This window comes from Meriones unguiculatus, chromosome 10 (genome assembly GCF_030254825.1).
Source record: "Meriones unguiculatus strain TT.TT164.6M chromosome 10, Bangor_MerUng_6.1, whole genome shotgun sequence".
In the NCBI taxonomy this organism is placed as follows: domain Eukaryota; kingdom Metazoa; phylum Chordata; class Mammalia; order Rodentia; family Muridae; genus Meriones; species Meriones unguiculatus.
This window is the reverse complement of record NC_083358.1, coordinates 24,241,697-24,254,903: the sequence shown is the minus strand read 5'-3', so window position 1 is coordinate 24,254,903 and position 13,207 is coordinate 24,241,697.

Sequence of the window (13,207 nt, the reverse complement as noted above, 5' to 3'; positions counted from 1 at the left end):
CTCAAAATTTAAAGAGGAGAGGAGACAGAACAGCACAGAGCCCTGTGAAGACAAAGGAAGCAGGAGAGCATAGGAAGTAGATTAGCCTGAGACTGCCTGGTGCCTGCTCACCCCCATCTTGTGACAATGCACAGATGAGCCTAGTTCCCTTTCAAGTGCCCTGTATACACACCTCCCTTCAATCAATGTACCAACAAACCCAGACCTTTCTTGACATTCTCCAGCACCAGAGCATACATTCTCCAGTCTCTAAACAATAATATAGATTCCTCTGCCATAGTAACATATTATTACATCATATTCCCAGTTTGGAGAAACGAAGGGCTGATGTGGGCTTAACTGATTTTGGTAAATTCAGTGTCCTTCAAGTGAAAGCTCAGGGAAAATTTCCTATTTGCTGCTGAATGCCTATACCTAACTGTGTATGTAAATTATTAAAATCAGATGCATTGTGGGAAGGTACACACAAAATAGAAAAAAAAATGAGTATGTGACATAATCTGTAATCCATGAATCTATAATCTATCAAACAAAATAGAGAATCAACCAAAATGCATCTCTCAGTAACCACCCCCCTTCTCTTAGATCCCATAAAAGGAGACTCCAGGCTGTAGCCCTCTCACTCTTGTGTCCCACTGTCAGTCTTGATGTGTGTATCACCGGCACTATTGCTTTCCTCTAAAAAACGTTACCCTGCTAATTTTCCAGATTTGTGTGAGCCCTTACTTTAATTATTCAGATAAAAGTTCAAGAACTGGAAAACCCCTGGCCTAGACCGCGACCACCAGTAATACAGGGACATCTGAGTGTCCTTAAGGAACTGCTGAGTTGAGTGAGAAGAAGGTGTATGAGGTTCATAATCAGATGAGTCACAGTTGAGCCTGGGACCAGTGTTCTTCATCATTCTAGTGTACTGGGATAAGAGTCAGAGAGTAAATTTTGTCACCAATGAAAAGTAAGCTTTGGCCAAGGATCCAAGGCTTTTTCATCACTAACCTCCATTAAACCTCATTTTGCAGAAATTGTGATAATGGTGGTTAATTTTTATTGAGAAGTAAGTTGGATCAATGAATATCCAGGGGATTAGTGATGACCACCCATGGGTGTGTCTATGGTGAAGAACTGGAATCAACCTAGTTGTCCATTGGCAGATGAATGGATAATAAACTGGTTTTACATAAATGAATACTACTCAGCACTATAGAAAACTGAATTTTAAAAACTGCAGGTAAATGGATAGGGTTAGCATGTATAATATTAAGTGAGGTCACACAATTTCAGAAAGAAAGAAAACACATATTATATGCAGGATCTAGCCAATAATGTATGTATATGTGCAAACAAATAGATATATAGAAACAGCATACCATGCAGAAAAGAGAACAAGAAAAGCTAGGGATGTGAAAGGATTGAATGCAGGTAATGGACATATCTACAGTGTGTGTGTGTGTGTGTGCATGTATGTTATTAATTGTTCCTCTAGACATAATTCTGTCATTGATTTGAAGGGGGTGCATAAGCACATAAAACATTAAAAACTCAAAGTCTAAAAATGTAAAGCCTCCCTTCTGGTGTTGGTCTCCTTGGTTTGCCTGTGGTATATATGCAAGATTAGAGTCTCACAACAGTGTGATGCAGCCATGATCATTCAGGCCTTTACAGCCATTGAAGCAGGACATTCTCCCCAAGCATGGTTGGATACCATAAAAAGCTAAAATGATACGCTCAGGATGTGAGGCTAAGCACTGCACTCAGGGTCAGCCGCTTTGGACCCAGAGAAGAGCATGTCTGATTGCATGCTGGTTGATGCCCCAGGTCCCGCCTCTGAGAAAAAGGTATCGGACGGGTCTGATGCTCTTTGGGTGGATGACACCTAAATGAACATCTGTACAAAGTCCCAATTTATTTCTAATATCAGAGACCAGACCTCTACTCTTGCCTGATGCGTCTAAAACAAAAAGGGGGAACTGTAGAGAGCTGCGGAATGCTATGCCTTAAAGATGGAGCTGGTTTCCGCCTTCCACCTTCCCGATGGTGAGTGCTCTCTGTCACGAACAACTCCACATTTGGCTAAGGCCGAGGATCTGGCTTGCTTCCATGTATGTGGACCTATCTGCATTGCCCCCGTGGCACGCCTGGGTTGGCTACCCAGAGGCTATTTAAGCTGTGGGCTGGCTTTCCCCGGGGTCCGAGGATTGTTCAAGGTTCCTGAATAAACTGCATTGAAAAAAAAAATGTAAAGTCTCTTGGAATGCCAATTATAACTCTATATAATAAGTTTATTAAGTTGTATAGACTTTGGGTCTTGTTAATTTTGCTGCGTGATGTTTTTATTTATTTGCAATGTGTTTTTTTAATAATAAAATGTGTGTGTGTTTTATTTACTTATTTTTTTTGTTTGTTTATTTTGGAAAAAATTCCCAGGAGATTAGTGAGGCCTATCTCAGGGTATGTCTGTTTTGAAGTTTCTTGAATAATTAGATAATAAGGGCTTTGACCTAATCATTAAGGAACTGTTCCCTTGGCAGGTTTATAACAGGATGGCATTTGTGGGAGGTAAGGCCTATTCAAGGATGCATGCCACTGAAGGTGGGGCACCAGAGGTTTTAATCTTGCCCTGGTGGCTTCATGCACTTCCTTTTTCTCTGCTTCCCATCTGCCAAGGATTTCCCCCACACATTTGCTCTCCACAGTGCTCTGCCTGCGCTCACAAGGGCGTAGAAACTATGAGTTAGCCTTCTGAAACTGTGAGACCGAATAAAGAAATCCTCCATGTAAGTTGTTTTGTGGGGTATATTTGTCAGAAAGACAAGAAAGTTGACTATTGCAGTGATAATGATACCTGTCTGTCAGAAAGCTCTGACAAGGCAAAGAGCCAGTGTGTATAAAGGTCTTAATGATGCTCTTGGCCAAATGACCTTCCTTGATCTCTTTCCTTTCAACCTGACATGGTTTAGATGAAAAGTTTGGGAGAGAGATTAGTGAACTCTGAGAAGACAAAAACATGAATGTGGAACAATTTTACTATTGCTATTAATACTAATAATAGCAGCAGCAGAAATAAAGAAGCTGCCTTGATCAGAGCCACTTATGCTTCCTAATACATTAGAAACTCTTCTTCAATTGTTAACGGATGCTACATCAGCAGCATCCCCTTTGCAGTAAGCCCTGCATACATTTTCCTTTGCCCTTCATTCATTAAAATATTCCTCATTAAAGTTTGTCCTGCCCTTCAAAGGGCACTGGGTACAAGGACTGTATTTTAGCTGAGGACATGCAGAAAAGGAAAGCTTGACTAATTACATTACTAATTACTTGAAGCATCTTCCATTTGACAATATAATCATGCCAAGTGAGGTGAAATATCTCAGTTACTTAGAAAAACGGAGTAAGACCCCACCCTGCCTTTTTCTCTTTTGTTAGGCAAGTCGTATTATAAACCATTTCTCAAATCGCAGGTCACTTACCAAAAAACATGAACCACACCCATGTAGTATCCTGATAGGCCCTGTGATATCTTTAGTTTTTCTTCTAATGACAGTGATTTAGGTGAAACGGTGAGGTTTGCTCCAAGGAAATAGAATATCCAGTATCTACTAGAACTTTGTATTATCCTTGGATAAAGTTCAATTCTCATTGGGGTGTGACTTCCAGCAGGATCTTTAAGAGTGCTCTACAAGGATCTGAGATGTGAAAGCAAATACCCATTCTTTCTTGTGGTCAGGGCTGGAACACACCACGCTTGGAATAAAAGTCATTTCTGAGATGGCTAAGATTCATCAGATTACAGGATGAAAAGCTGATGCAAAAGTGAAGAGGCTTTTTAAAAAAATCAAATAAAAGAGGTACAAAGGGGTGAAATCTTCACTCCAAGACACCAAAGCTGATATTAAAACATACTTGTCTTTCCTCTTCATCTTAGTAGAGCCACACCTTTCCACAGGGAAAATAACCAGTCAGAGGGGTGAACTGAGTTCGTGCTCAGTGAACGTGTGAAGGTCAATAAACAACCACGTGATCACCTGGGACTTTAGCAGAATTGCATACTCTCAGCTCTCCCAGAACATGATAGAATAATGGCTTATGTAGTCCCATACACAGCAAAGTTCTTGATTACTCTATATACCTGATAAACCTCTTTTGCACCTTTCTCAGAATAATCTCAAGTCACAAGACACCTGGCAACTTTACCATCTGCTTCAAAATATTCACCCGAATTATTTTAACTAGCCCAGTATCCTAACTGCTGGCAGACATATTTCTGTAGAAGCCTACACCAGATCCAGTCACAGGAAGATCCAGCAAATATGCGAAATCTCTTATTGACTGGTGATACTTACCCAGCAAACTTATTTAAAAAAATAATCATTGGACAGCAGTTAGATAGGATTATATTATGAGTTCAAGGCCATCCTGGGCTTTATAGTGAGACCTGGCATAGAAAGAATGAAAGAAAGGGGCGGGAAGAGGAGGAAAGGAAGAAATAAAGGAAGAAGGTAAGGAAGGAAGAAGAATGGAATGAATAGGAAGAAGAGCCATCATAATTTAGTGATGTCAAGCATACAGATGTACCCAGTTGTACCTTAATGAGGTTAGAAGAGGATTTGGTAGCAGGAGGTTTATACTGAAAGCCCTAGGAATCAACTGACCTAGATTTTGGACTCTATTCTCAGCTTTAGGCCTCAGTTTTTCACGTTTAAGATGAAGACACTGAACTTCAACCACAGAAGGCCTTTCTTACCATGAAGCTCCTTAATGATGTCAATCCATGATCCTTTGTGTATTCCATTCTTAACACACATGTTCATGTTCCCACAAAACCAGGTTTACAGCAAGCCCAACTTCACTTAGTGCACAGCCCTTCTCCCCATAATCTGGTGGTGCTTGCTGTAGGGGTGAAGAAAAGGAAGGAGAAGGAAGTTGAGGAATGAGGAGAGGAGATCCTGCCAAGCACACTGGCCTAAAGCAGGGCCCCAGCCTTCCACCACCTCCACTAGGCATCTGTTTCTAATAAAGCTAAGGAAATTCCTCACTCTATTCCTGTGTTCTCTCATGGCTTTCCTGCTCTTGCCTTCTCTATATGGGCGCTGAGTCAAGAAAAAAAAAAGTGTTTTCGGAAGCCAGAAAGCAGAACAAGGCTTAGCTCACTGACTCCCCTGGTGGTGGCTAGCTGCCAATTCTCATTCTTCCAGGCTGCTTGGAAAAAACGCTTGATAGGAAAGCTTCAAATGCTGGGCATTTGAAGCTTGTCACCAAGCCTCTGAACATGGCTATGTGGAGAGGAAAGTTCTAGACAAAACAAGACATTAGTGACATAGTTTCTCTAGAGGCATCTGCCCACTTGTACCCAGAACTTGCATTGTTGTTGACAACAGAGATGTTAAAGACACCAAGAAAGTCATAAGCAAAAGGTGACATTTCTAAAGTTTGGACAATGTTATCCCTAGGCATTTGGCATACTTTTGGTTGTCTCAAATAGAGAGAAAGGTGCTACTGGCATCTAATATGTAGAGTCTAAGAATACTGATAAAATGTCCTTCATTGTGTGTACAATCTTCCACAACAAATAAGGATCCAGCCCACAGTCAGCAAGTTGAGAAACGACGTTACCACTCCACTCACCCTCCACCCCTCATCCCACCTACCAGCCCCGCTATCCGACTCCACTCCCACAGAAGGCTGAACTTTGTCCTTGCCAAGCTCATGCCCCTGGTTTGTGGTATAGAAAACCTGGGTCCAGAGAGACCTAAGTGTCCCATGCACCACAGAGAGATGGTAGAAGAGCTAAAGGAGGGATTATTCACCTAGTTGCTCAGAGGAGGTCAAGGGAAAGCAAAAGCTGACCCTAAGGAGAGACCCCTTCAGGCAATGAAAGGCTGTAGTATGGTATGATAAGCTTCAAGATACAGTCACCACATCAATAGCAAAGCAGGTTTCAGAGACTCCTCCAACTTTAACCATAGTTTAAAAGGGAATGTGGAAAAGCATGAAGGGAAAAAGCTGAAGGGGCTTCCTCCCACCTAGGCACTGTTTGGAAAATTAAAACAAAAATTGTTTGTTTTGTTTTTGTTGTTCTTAGAATGGTTTCTAGAAAAACTACCCAAAGCTCCTCTCGAGAGGGCCTCCTGGGACCCAAATACAACCCCTGCAGAGCCCAAGGAGAAAGTTCATTACCATTTTGGTGCCTCTAATTTAATGCCTGCATCATGAGCCACGCAGTAGAGATCTAGCCTATATTTCTGATTCTAATTCAGAAAAGTTGACTGAAGTCTTAAGGTTGGATTAGGGCAGCTTTGGGTCTTGCTCCATTCATTCATCTGTCTATCCTAATGATTCAATGTGGTAGCCTTCAGAACCAACTTCAGTAGGTTCTGAAGTTGATAAAGATGGAGTATTTTCAAAAGGCTCTTTTTTATGATCTCTGTTTGGATAGTTTTGATCCTGCTACTTCATATATTCCAAGGAGTTCATTGTCATGCCACACTTTGACTTACAGAGAAAAATGTACTTAAAATGTCTACTTCTAAGTGGCTAAATGCTTTCAAAGTTTGGCTTCATTTTCAAGTGACCTTCCTGAAATACAAAGCTTCCAAATCTTTCATATATCTCTACTGACCAGCAAACCAGCTGTGCACATCCGCATTACCACAGCATATGCAAAAGTCAGACCCATTTCTAAAACTCAAATATTTATTCTGACTTTAAAAATAATATGCCTCCTTTAAAAATAATACACAAAGGAATGTAAAATTCACCTGAAATATTCTCACCCAAAAATTATCACTGCCAAGTAGATGTCAATATGGTTTTCCAATCTGTGTATTCAGTTGTATCTCTATGTACTACTAAATAACATATATAAAGACCTACACTTTAAATTTCCTCTGTTTTCTACAAAATTTCATCCTGTATTCTTTTAAAAATTATGGATTATAATCTTCTTGACCTGCAATTAAATCATTTTTATATCATTGCTACATTAAATCATATTGATTTACCATAATTCATATTTTATAATTAGATAACATTTTCTCATTATGATATTATGAATAATTATATAAAGATTCTTAATACATACCTTTGAGTATTTTCATAGCTCCATAGCTTTTCAGAGCTTGAAGGAGTGAATTACTTCGAGAGAAACAGGTTTTATGACATTTTAGACAGCCTTTCAAATTCAAAATACCTTTTGAAAGTACTGGAAGCCCCTGTTTCAAACTTGTAGATTTATAAATACCTATATTGAAAAAAAAGTGAAATAATTATTTTTTTCTAAAATTTTGAGAAATTTTTTTTGTTTGGTTTCTTTTTTCTTTTTTTATTATTAATTACACTTTATTCACTTTGTATCCCCCATAAGCCCCTTCCTCCTCCCCTCCTAATCCCATCTTCCCTCCCCCTTCTTCACGAATGCCCCTCCCTAAGTCCACTGAGAGGGGAGGTCCTCTTCTCCTTCCTTCTGATCTTAGTCTATCATATCACATCAGGAGTGGCTGCATTGTCATCTTCCGTGGCCTGGTAAGGCTGCTCCCCTCTCAGGGGGAGGTGATCAAAGAGCAGGCCAATCGGATTATGTCAGAGGCAGTCCCTCTTCCCATTACTAAGTAACCCACTTGGACACTGAACTGTCATGTGCTACATCTGTGCAGGGGCTCTAGGTTATTTAAGATTTAATCTCTTTCTGCATCCTTCTCACTCCTACTTGACTCTATATCTGCAATTCAAAACGTGACCACTAGTAGGCACTCTGGCTAAGTAGGAGGAAGGCAAGACTAGAGCTACAAATGTACTTGGGACTGAAGTCCAGCAATATTAGAATATTCATTGTGTCATTACAATACAAACTTGCTCCCTTCTGTTTCTACCAGATTGGAGTTCCTCACAGGAAGAGTTCATTTAAGTCCCATTTCAGAAAAACCTAAAGATAAGCAAAATGTCTGCCACAGACTATGCTTCCATTTTATGGGTGGGGAATTTGCCATCAAAATGTAAACAAATGCCTAAATTAAAGATGCATAGCAAGGGTAGCTCGAAGGTCCCAGTGAGATTTTGCTGAACAAATAAGAGCTACCACCTCCAGTGTGCATGCTCACATCAGCTTAATAATAAATCCATTATCACAGAGAGAGAAAAACATAGTTAAATTTTTTTAAAAATATGTGTTTTAGGGCAAAAAATTTAAAATAAAATGAAAATATATAGAGGAATGTGGCTAGTGGTAGCTTAAGGTAACCAGCCAAAGGGATGACATTTCTCTGGTGGTTTGCAATGCACATTTCTGGGAACAGATTAGGCTACACATGGAAATAAAAGTTCACCACTACAGACAGATCCTTGAAAACAGACAGTGAGAGGCAAGTTGGTTCATTTCAAAAACAGAGGATCTGATTTCAAACGGCTTGAAGGTGAACAAACCAACCTTTCCCACATGTCTGGCTATGGCTTCTGACTACACGGAATGCCAAGGACATTAAATGTGTGATATTTGATTTGCTGAGTGCAAAGCTCAGATGGGGCCTGCAAAAAAAAAAAAAAAAAATGCATCTGAGCTTGCAAAGCTTTTCAAAAAGAAGCAAGTTTTGTAAGAACTAAGCAAGCTTTCCTATAATGATTGTGCCTAGAGATGAAGTCAGTGGAGAACAGTGAGCAGTTGGCAAGTTTTAGTTGGGACTTAAAGTACATTAAAATCATATTCTTCAGTCTATGAGTTTCTGTGCTCATCTCTTTTGCTCTTCTTCACTCTTGTCTGGATACTGTGTGTCACACTCTATGTGTGTCACCTTTCATACGACACGAAAGGCTTTCATAAATTAAGGCGTGCTTGTCTGATTGTGCTGGGAAATTTTGGTCAACTTGATGGAAACTGGAGTCACCAGGGAAGAGGGAAGCTCAATTGAAAGATTGTTTGTATCAGATTAGACTGTAAGTGTGTCTGTAGAGGCATGTTCTTGATTAATGACTGATGTGGATGAGCCTGCACACTGGGTGTGTTGCCATACCTGGGCAGGTGGTCCTGTGTTATCATAGCTCTTTAGAAAGCTATGGGAGTACAGGTCCCCATCTGAGCTTTGCATCCAGCAAATCAAGTCATGAAAAGTAAACCACTAAACAATGTTCCTCCATAATCCCTTCATTAGTTCCTGCCTCTAGGTTCCTGCCCCAAATCTGTGCATGAGGTTTTCATTAGATGCCTGTAAGCAAAAAGAAACATTCCCCCCTAAGTTGCTTCGGCCAATATTTTATCACAACAACAAAGAGTGAAATTGTGATACCTACTAGACATCGTTTTCTACATGCTGAGTGATGTTAAAAGAGAGCTTTTAAATCAAGTGATATTTGAAATGTAGTGAATATTATAATGGCAAAGAATACATCTTAGAGCAAGAATACAAGGAATTGGAATTCTAGGTAAGGTTTTTGATGAGCAGTATCTTCAAATTTTTTATTCTCTCACGCTATGGTAATGGCCTTACTTGGGATTTTACATCTTTTACAAACCTGACTACAATAGCCTAGGAGTTACTGGGAATACTGGTCATGTTTTTAATCATATTTTTAAAAAGAGGAGGCAGGAGGACCAAGGGTCCAAGAACTAGCCTGGGATATATAAGACTATATAATAGCCTACCTCACAGGAAAAAAAAGAGGAAGAAATAATAAGATGAAAGAAGAAAAGTCTATGGCTGTCTCTCACATAGCAACTGAGAAATGACTTGGGAATGACTGAGTCAACCTGATATATTTAAACAAAATTACCAGAATGCAGAAATTTGGTTGTATCAATACTGGAAGAGCTCAGAATCCAACTTGATAAGAAAATGTAGACCTAGGAAGCATCAGAAAGCTGCCACTTTCCTTGGATTTCAGGGACAGAGGGACTGGTGTCATTATTGCTAGAACCTCTTGGTTGGAGCCAGAACCAATGCAGATACATTTTGTAAGGGAAGGGTATGGGAAGAGAGAATAAAGGAAGTAGAGAAATTAGGAGAGAGGGAGAAAAGAGAGAGAGAGAGAATTCACTATCCCCTGAATCTAGAGAACAGAGGAAATTCAACAAATTCAACCCAATTCTTAATCTGTTTCATGGTCCCTTTTTTTCCCTTGTGTTATCCTAAATATAAGTCCAGGGTTGTCATTTTCTGCTTTATAGTCTTCTAGAGTACTCAGTGAAGTGTGGGAACAATTCTCACTTTCAGCACAACATGCAAAGTTCACCTCTATCTCCAAGACTTTAAACCAGATCCAAGCTGCTAATAAGATTCTCACCCTGAAAGGACTCATCTATTGGCCTCATGGGGGAGGTGATGTGTTATGTAGCTGTACCAAGCTGTGAGTGGAGGCCCTTCAGCTCAAAGAGAGCAGGAAAGAGGAAAACACAGACACAGATGAAAGGAAGCTAGAGATGGCCTTCAAGCTACAGGTGCCCTGGTTCCAAAGACCACCAGAGATTGAGGTCAGTAAGTTGCATCTCAGGAGGAAAACTCCCACGTGAATATAGCCAAAAACCTCCAGACAAATGACCGAGACAGTGTGGAGCCCGAGTTGACAAGAGAGCAGAAGCAAAGGACCAGCTCCTGGGTATCAAATGAAGCACCAGGGTACTTCTTCCCAGGTTACACAACTTCATCAAGAACAGGTGGCTTGAGCCCACCTGCACAAACAAAGACTGCTCTTGCCCCATTGTGAGGACTGTAACAGGGAGAAGGAGCTGGAAAGGGGGCACTGTGGTGCCTGCTGTTGCTCTCCCCACCCCAGCCCTATGGCACAGGCCACACAAAGCTCTAATCCAGTTGTACCTACACTATATCCCCAACTCCAACACCTGTACCTTATCCTTTTCAGAGACAGAAAAAGTCAATAAACTTATTTTCTCACAAAAAGAGTCTGTCCTCTGTAAGGCCCTGGGGAGTTGCCAGCAAAGTTTAATTTTCTGTTGAAGGATCCTGAGTAGGCAAAGAATCTATAAGAAAAGGGAGCATGAGGAAAAATTGAAGGCACTGACATCTGTTTATGGAGAATTTATGCCACCCTGAAAATTTCAGGGGTAGGATTCCAGCCAATGCTTACAGCAAGTTCCCAAAAGAGACAAAGTAAGGGCATGAGTAGGAAGTGAAAAGGACCAGTGATGTCAATTCATCTCTAATGTTTGATTCATTCAATAATTGATCATAGAGGAGTTGGAGAGATAGTTCAGTGAAGACCTTGCCATTTCAAGACTAAAGACCTGAGTGTGATCTTCAGAACCCTTGGACAAACAAACAAACAAAAATGCCAGGCAAAATCCTGTGCTGGGGAGGCAGGGACACAGAGATCCCTGGAGCTAATTAACTAACCAGTCTAGCCACCCAGCAAACTCCAAGCCAATGAAGAGTCTGTCTCAAGAAAATGGAATAGAGTCCTGGGACAGAGCTCAGTGAACAAGAGAACTTGTTATGTGCTTAGTTTGAATCTCTAGGACACAAGTAAAGCATGAGTGTGAGGACTTGTAACTCCAGTATTGAGGAACAGAGAGCCAGACCAACCCAGGACTTGTAACTCCAGTATTGAGGAACAGGGAGCCAGCTAGGCTAGCTGAAATAGTGAGCTTTTGGTTCAATTTAGTGACAAACACTGTCTCAAGGGAGTAAAGCAGAAAGTGACAGACACAGACATACAATATCTTCCTCTTGACTCTGCCTAAATATAGTGGACACTCAAATGCAAAACACACACACACACACGAGAAATGAAAGGAAACGGAAAGGGAGCCAGAACAATGGCTAGGAACACTGGCTGCTTTTTCCAAAAGTCATGGGTTGGTTTCCCAAAACCCTTATGGCAACTCACACTGTCTGGAACTCCAGTTCCAGGAGATCAGATGCCCTCTCCTGGACTCCTCAGGCATCAGACAGGAGTGACCACTAGGTGCAGACATATGTGCAGCCAAAACACCCATACACATAAATAGATAAAAGTAAAAATTTTTAATAGAAAAAAGAAGGTAGACAGTACCTAAGGAACGATATTCAAGGTTGTGCTCTGGCCTCCCAGTGATCACATTTGCATGCATACCCCTACACATGTGCCCACAGGAACACACACTTGCATTTAGGTGTACACACAATGAAATTATAATAGTTATCATTGCCTAGTAATTGTCATCAACTAACTCCAGGTGCTAGGCATAGAGGTAGGACAGAGGGCCCAACATGAACACAGCATCATCCTTTCCTCTAGGATGTCTGAGTCTTGTATGTTGGAAGTGGAAAAATATGCCCTAAAGCCATTTGCAAACATAGCACTGAGACTACCATTACTGGCACCACCTAGCCACATCCAGGAACAAGGTGCTTGCTTTGTACCTCACCTAGGGCTAGCTTTAACACACAGCAAATATTTCTTTTCCATGTTCATGATGCTTTGAAAATCTGAGTGCATCTCACAATTGATACAGAAACTTAACATCATGCTTTTTAATTGTTTATTTGCTCCTTAAAAAAATAAAAGATAGCAAAATGGCAAAAATCTATGTTGTTAATCAACCAATGATGTGGACTGATACAGTCTTAAATTTGAGTGAATATGAAAATTGTTAATAATCAAGATAGTAATACCTCCCACTTAGGAGGCATGATGTAGACTATTTGGGGAGGAAATGGAAAATAAAGTTTGCCTGTCTTTTCTCACAGGATGCTTTAGTGTTTGGCTGCCTTGTAACTCTTGCTTTTGCCACATGCCCACCCTTTCATGAGAAGCAATCAATGTCCCTGTGAAAGGCCAGCAGAAAGAGAAAATCTGCTTCTTCTTATTTAATATAAAACATGCAACAGTTCCTTCACACTGTTCAAAGTGGGGACCACAAGGCTTAATTCAAACTGTGGTCTCTACCCTATGGTTTCATGGGGGTAGGGACATAGATATATGTAGGAGAGAGAAAGGATCAACTAGGACTACTGAAGATAGTATGTTTCCTCCTATGTTAAACCAAGATGTGCCTCAAAACCTTTCAGTTGCTTTCCTGATTAATCTAAGCTACAACATACATGAATTCACCAAACCTTCCAGAAGGCCTGGGGATTGAGAACAACATGTAGGCTTTCAAATAGGGTACCCAATGTGCTGCAGCCATCCTCTAAAGTCATTCCATGTTAAGCACATCAGAAGGAAATTTGCATGATGGATCTAGTGCATGTTTTTAAAAGACCACATGAGTGTGTGGAGATGAGTA